The sequence below is a fragment of the Grus americana genome, unplaced genomic scaffold (genome assembly GCF_028858705.1).
Source record: "Grus americana isolate bGruAme1 unplaced genomic scaffold, bGruAme1.mat scaffold_296, whole genome shotgun sequence".
In the NCBI taxonomy this organism is placed as follows: Eukaryota; Metazoa; Chordata; class Aves; order Gruiformes; family Gruidae; genus Grus; species Grus americana.
Window position 1 is genome coordinate 1 of NW_026561582.1, and position 6,442 is coordinate 6,442.

At 57.6% G+C, this 6,442-nt stretch overlaps 1 long non-coding RNA gene across 2 annotated transcripts; it reads right to left on the bottom strand.

Annotated features, from left to right (window-relative positions):
- Positions 1 to 481: 481 nt before the first annotated feature.
- Positions 482 to 6,094, bottom strand: LOC129200558 (uncharacterized). Of its 2 annotated transcripts, XR_008574978.1 has the most exons (4): positions 6,011 to 6,094; positions 4,302 to 4,470; positions 1,630 to 1,711; positions 482 to 675 (listed from the first exon to the last, which is right to left on the bottom strand). It is a non-coding gene; the product is annotated as an uncharacterized LOC129200558 (long non-coding RNA). The 2 variants fall into 2 exon arrangements; XR_008574977.1 differs by lacking the exon at positions 482 to 675 and having other exon boundaries at positions 1,484 to 1,711.
- Between the last annotated feature and the right edge of the window lie 348 nt (positions 6,095 to 6,442).

Genomic DNA, 6,442 nt, shown 5'->3' on the forward strand with positions numbered 1-6,442 from the left:
GGGCGGGCTTGGCATGCATCGGGGGCGGAGTTTGCGTGAGGGGCGGAGTTTGCATTGGGGCGGGGGCTTGGCGTGCGCCAGGGTCGGAGTTTGTGTGGGGCGGAGTTTGCGTGAGGGGGCTTGGCGTGCATCAGGGCGAGTTTGCCTGAGGGGCGGGCTTGGCTTGCATCAGGGCGGAGTTTGCGCCGGGGGCGGAGTTTCCATGAGGGGCAGGGCTTGGTGTGCGTGAGGGGCGGAGTTTGCGTGAGGGGCGGAGTTTGCGGGGGGGCCGGAGTTTGGCATGGGTCAGGGGCGGAGCCAAGAAGCATCACTTTTGGATCCCGAGGATGCGAGCAATGTGACCTTGTTGAATACGTTAATACCCCACCACACACCTCCTCCCCTGCCCTCCATCACGGCCCCTCCCCCCCCCCCCCCCCCCGCAAAGGAAGCGCCAACGCAGCCGGCACGGCAAAAGAGACCGCAAGCGTTTATTCAGTCACACACAGAGCCGGTTCCGGGAGAGACTCCGCACCGGGGCTCGGGGCCCGGCCCTGGGGCACCTCGGCTGTCCTACCCGGAGCCACGCTCGCCAGTCCGGCGTGGAACAGACACACGGTCGGTCCGTCAGGCTGCTGGAGAGCTGGGCTGCTATGTGCAGGCTGCCGCCAAAACCGAGGAGCCAGCTGCAGGACGCTAGAAGAGAGGAGAAAAGGGGCAGCCAGCTGGATGGGGGGGGGGGGGCGGCGGCGAGCGAGAAAGCACGAGGCAAGGAAAGGGACGGCGAGTGAAGGACGGGGACAGGGAGCCTGACAGAGAGGGAGGAAGAAGCGGCAGGAAGAGAGGCAGCGGGACGGCGACCGACAAACCAGGACGGGGAGCGGGACAGAGAGGCAGAAACGACCCTGGGCGGGCAGCGCCACGGCGAGGGAGGAAAAGAGAATAAGGGCAGGGAGCCGGACCGAGAGGTACGGCGAGGGACAGCGGCACGGGGAGCAGGACAGAGCAACAGAGAATAAAAAAAGGAAGCGGGAGCGTGAGAGAACCGGGCTGGGGAGCAGGGAGAAGGAGAGATAAAAGGAGAGAGCAACAGAGGGAAAGAGGACCGGGGAGCGGGACGCTGGGGCAGAGTGAGAACAAGAGGGGCAGGGAGCAGGACAGAGGGGCAGAGGCAGAAGGAGGACAGAGGGACAGAGAGACAAAAGAGGGAGACGAGGACTGGGCAGAGGGGGAGGAAGACGGGGGCAAGGAGCAGAGACACCAAGGTGCCAGGAAAAGGACGGTCAGATGGAGCGAGAAACAGGGTCGGGGAGCAGGACAAAAGGACAAAGAAAAAGGCGAGGAAGAAGGAAGGAAGGATAAAGGTGGGACAGGGAACGGGACATACGCAGCGAAACAAAGCAGAACAGAGAAGAGAGGACAGGGATTGAGGACAGAGAGAGAGAGACGCAGGCTGGTACACAGAGACGGCGAAGGTAAGCAAAACCAGCGACGGGCAGGAGGACCTGGTTCTGACAACCCATCGCTCCCGGTGTCGCTTCCACGGCCTCAAAAAATGCGACGTGCCGCAAGACAAGAGAATGGGAGAGTGAAAGCAAAGGCACGGGAAACTTAACGCTCTTAGTAATTTCACTGAGCATCACAGCTTACAGTTACTCAATGTCTTCCGGTGTCACAGGGTGAGGTACAACTGATTTCGTCTCCATATCTCTGGACAGAGCTTTTCTCATATCTGGGGGGGGGGGGGGGGAAGAAAAAAAAAAAAAGATATTCTAAGACGACAGTCCTTGCACAAAGCCACGTTCAGCGAATTCTCTATTACAATAAGGTCGTTTCTAACCCAGAAGATTTCACAGAATCATAGAGTATCTCAAGTTGGAAGGGACCCATACGGATCACCGAGACCAAGCCCCCGCTCCACGCGGGACTACCTAAAACTAAACCGTGCGACTAAGAGCATCGTTCAGACGCTCCTTGAACTCCTGACAGGCTCGGTGGCTGCGACCGCTTCCCTGGGGAGCCTGTTCCGTGACTGACCGACCGCCCTCTCAGTGAAAAGCCTTTTCCCAACGTCCGGTCTGAACTTGCCCTGACGCAGCTTCGTCCCGTTTCCTCGGGTCCTAGTGCCGGTCACCGGAGAGAGCGGAGGTCAGCGCCTCCCCCTCCGCCGTCCCCCTCGAGGAAGGTGTAGACTGCGATGAGGTCACCCCTCGGCCTTCCCTTCTCCAAGCTGAACAAACCAAGTGACCTCAGCCGCTCCCCCTAAGTCTTGCCTCGGAGACCTCTCGCCATCTCGGTCGCCCTCCTCCGCGCACGCTCCCAGAGCGTTGTTCGGCGGCACCGCTCTCGACTGGAACCTAACGCTGCACGTAACTCAACTGAGCGGAAAGGAAATGACGGGCTAAAGGGACAAATACACGATTTAAGGCAGCCGCAACGATGGCAGATGTCTGTCCGTAGCCCTTCTAGTTATTTCACAGCGCTCCTGCGTATCAAACGAACGGTACCAGAGCAGAAAAGGTATACGGCGTGGCCACGTTACCCCTCGGGGAGGACGGCGAAAGGAGAGAAGATCTAGAAAGAGGAAGCAGCTGGTACTTCGCTTTTGGTAACAGAATTAACATCAACACGTTCCTTCCCTTTGAAATTGAAAACGCCACCCAATTCTCTGCCACTGTTGACCACCGACACTTGTAAATTTCTAGTGAAACAGCTGAGGAAAACAAAGTTTCAGGTCCCTGGCTAGGGGAAGAAACCAGGCAAGCGCCGCCGTTCCTTCCCCCGACAACACTAGCAAAAAAAAACAGCCGCTGGGGGCGAGCGTTCCTCCGAAAGAAAAATCAGGTGAGAAACCGCATTTTTATTTTCAGCTTACCTACAGGATAAATGTCTTTGTAGTTGCTACAAAACGTGTAAACTGCACAAAGATTAAGTTTTGTAACCGATCTAAGGTTCAGTACGAAAAACTACCTAAAGGAGTACGCAAAGTCCCACTCATCAACAATTATCTGACCCTGTTTCATATTAAAAAAAAAAAAAAAAAAAAAGTAATGCTAATCACACAGACAAGCCCAGGAACCCTCAACATGAGAATCTTTCCGTTCAGCCGGAGGCAGAACGAGTACTTACCACGGGCATCCTCATCTGGCTCTCCGCTGCTAGCAGAGCGGCACGCCAACGCTGTCCGGTACACGCCGTAGTACGCCTAGTTGCTTCTACGTATTTACCGCCGCCTGATTTGATACTCTCACAAAGAGATCGACGAAAAAGCCACCCTTTCTTTGAAAAAATAAAACCAAAACCACACAGTTAAGGAACGGTAGGCGAACGTATTTCTAAATCATAACCCACGGCTTGCAGGCAGACCAAGAGCAGCTCTGACGATGCGGTACGCTCATCAAACATCTTTCACGCAGGAATAACAGATGTACTCCTTTACCACGGGACGCAGCCGGCACAGGGACAAATTTCATGCTGTTTTTGTCACACGACCGTCCTTCTGCACCAGCCAGTGGGTTCAGAATTAAGGACAGGACAGGCTAAACGCTCACACGAGCCTCCTATCCGTAAGAAACTATTAAAAATAGAAAAAAAAACTTCCACGTTTTAGATCGCGTTGCCTTAGGGACTGCCTCCTTCAAAGCCTGCCTGTTGGGGGGGGGGGGGGTGGGGGGGGCGCGTGTGCGCGCACGCACGCGCGTGAGGCGTGGAAATCGGTCGCAGAATTCAGTTGCCTAACGAGAGACGGCCTTCTCCTCGCAAGGCAAACGTTTCAAAACGTCGTACTCTTTTCCGATTTGACGGCTGGTACTGGGGTTGCCCTACCAGCATGAGTTGGGGACCCGTCCCTCTGGGTCCGTGCGACGCCAAATTAAATATTCTGCAAGTAACCGAGCAGGAGATGGAAAGTAAGCTAAGATGCTCTCTGCCGTACAAGGTTTGTTCGCCATCGTCCCCGAGGGAATCGCACAAAGCCCACGCTTGCCGAACCGGTACGTCGGAGGCCCTACGGGAAACGGCGCTGACGTTTCGCCAAGCTCTTCTCCTGTCAAGAAGAGGACCTTTTCTGCGGCATCCCTATTGGCGTTCGGCCTGCTTTCGGCTCATTCTGGCAGGTCAGCTTTCAGAGAAAGCCTGAGATTTCAAACCGCCAAGCAACATTCACCATTCTTGCTCTCTGACTACGGGGAATTTCAGCGAATCGGAACGCTACTTGGAGCCACGTTCCGGGTCTGTTTCGCCGCAAACCAAATATCTAAGCCACGGACCGGGCGCCCGTAGAAAAATTACTTTAAAAGATTAAAGACAAGCACAGTACTCACTTTTCTGAAATTTCTTCCGGTAGCGCCATCAATTTAGCGGCCGAACCCAGCCGTCGAAATTCCGGTGCAACGGAGCGAGCAGGAACGTGTCCGTGCCGCTCTTCCCTGGCCACGGAGCCTTCCGCTCTACCCGTTACTGCGAACGTACGGAGCATCGGCGCAGCAGCACCTGTGGAATAACGCACCGCCCACAGCTATACAGAAGAAGAATCCGAGACGACGGTAGAAGACCCCAGACCAAAAGTCACCGCGGGACTAAGGGACGCGCGGACAGCGCGCGAGGGGCGGGTGTCCGGGACCCAAGCGGGATCGGCCCGGGATTTCTTTGTTCGGGGTCCCTCTCTTGGAGGCGCCCCGCCCGGGCCGATCCCGCTGCTGCACCTTTCAGTTACGTTAATTATTTTACAAAATCCGACACCCGGAGACTGCTGCCGGAAGCCTCGGGTCGAGCCCGAAGGAGGAGGAGGAGGAGGAAGCGCGCCCGAGAAGAAGCGTTGCGCGCGACACCGTGAACGGGATGCGAACGCTGGGGCGGCAGCAGCTCCTCCTCAAACAGAGACAGAGAGAGAAAGAAGAGGGGGAAAGCCACAGGGTACAGAGGGCGGAAGTGGAAAAGAGGGGCCGGGAGCCGGACAGAGGGAGGTGGAGAAAGAGGCCGTCGGAAGGGAAGGGACGGGCTGCGGGGCAGAGGGGGACTTGCCAGCGCCAGGTTCGCGGTTCCACCCGATAATCGTAAAGGTCTCTGCCAACCTCGACGATTCGGTCGCTTTAAAAAACAATCGGGATCTCGAGGCGGACCGAGGGAGAGACGGAGAATATAAAAAACGGTCGCGGCTAAGAGGGCAGAGAGGGAGGAATCGCGAGACAGGGAGAGGCAAGCCGGGCAGGGGAAAAAGTCCCGACAGGCTTCTGCAGCGACAGGGAGGAATTGAAGATTCGAGAGAGGGAGCTGGACAGAGAGAGAGACGGGGAAAGGTAAGACGGTGGCGAGCTACCGGGCAGAGAAGCAGAGTTTAATGCCGGGGACCGGGAGAGGGACAGAGAGGGAAGGAGAAAGGAACGAAGGGACGGGCTGCGGGGCAGACAGGGAGGAAGGAAGGAAGGAAGAAAGAAAGAGGGACAGGGAGCCAGACGAACCGCGACGGGGAAAGAAAAAGGTACCGACGGGCTAGGAGGCAGAGAGGGGAGACTTTAGAAAAACAGGGACGGGGAGCGAGACGGAGCCAGACCGAAAAAAGGAACCATAGCGACGGGTGCCGGGACAGAGAGGCGGGCCTTCAAAACGAGGGGCAGGGAAGAGGCTCAAGAGGGACGGAGAAAGAGAGAGACTCACGACGACTCGCTACGGAGCCGAGAAGGAAGACCTCGAACAACAGGAACGAGGAGCCGCACAGAGAGAGCCAGAGATGGCAGAAATACCGACAGGCTACAGGACCGAGGGGGAGGAATGCAGAAACAGTGGCTGGGGGCCGGACAGAGAGACCGGGAGAGAGAGAAGGAAACAATAGCCACGGGCTACGGGGCAGAGAGAGCGAGGACCTAAAAAAGGTGGGGACAGGCAGCCCGTCAGAGCGAGATGGAAAAAGAACATAGCGGGGAGCAGAAAGCAAACCAAAAAAACCCACAGCGGGGTGGGAAAGCGAGGGGGGCAGAGGAGGGCCCGCGACGCAGAGGAGAGGCGATGGGGGCCCCGCGGGCCCAGGACTCACCGCAGCTCTGGCTCTCGGCGCTGCCGGGAGAGCTTGCCAGCGCAGACGCTTCTTTCTCCGCTCTCCGCCTTTCCTTTGCTGTCACTCGGTCGCTCGGCTGTCCTCCGCCTAAGAGAATACACGGGTGTCTTACAGCTCCGAGGAGACGAGTCTGCCTAGATGAGTAGCCTGCCTCCCTGCCTCCCTCGGTACGCGGCCGCACCGTGCTTTGGATTACGCGTGGCGACCCTGCGGTGCCCGTCGGCAGCCTGACCTGCCGCGGAGCGCAACGAGGGATCTTTCCTCACCCGGCGAGGCAGGCGCTCTCTTGCCTGCAGCGGGAGGCAGCTGCCGGCCGAGAGAGCCTTCATCTCTTCTTCTTCTTCTTCACCTTTCTCTGGCCATTCCAGCTTCCCTTAGGGCAGCTGCTGTCCACGGCCGGTAAGCGCTCCG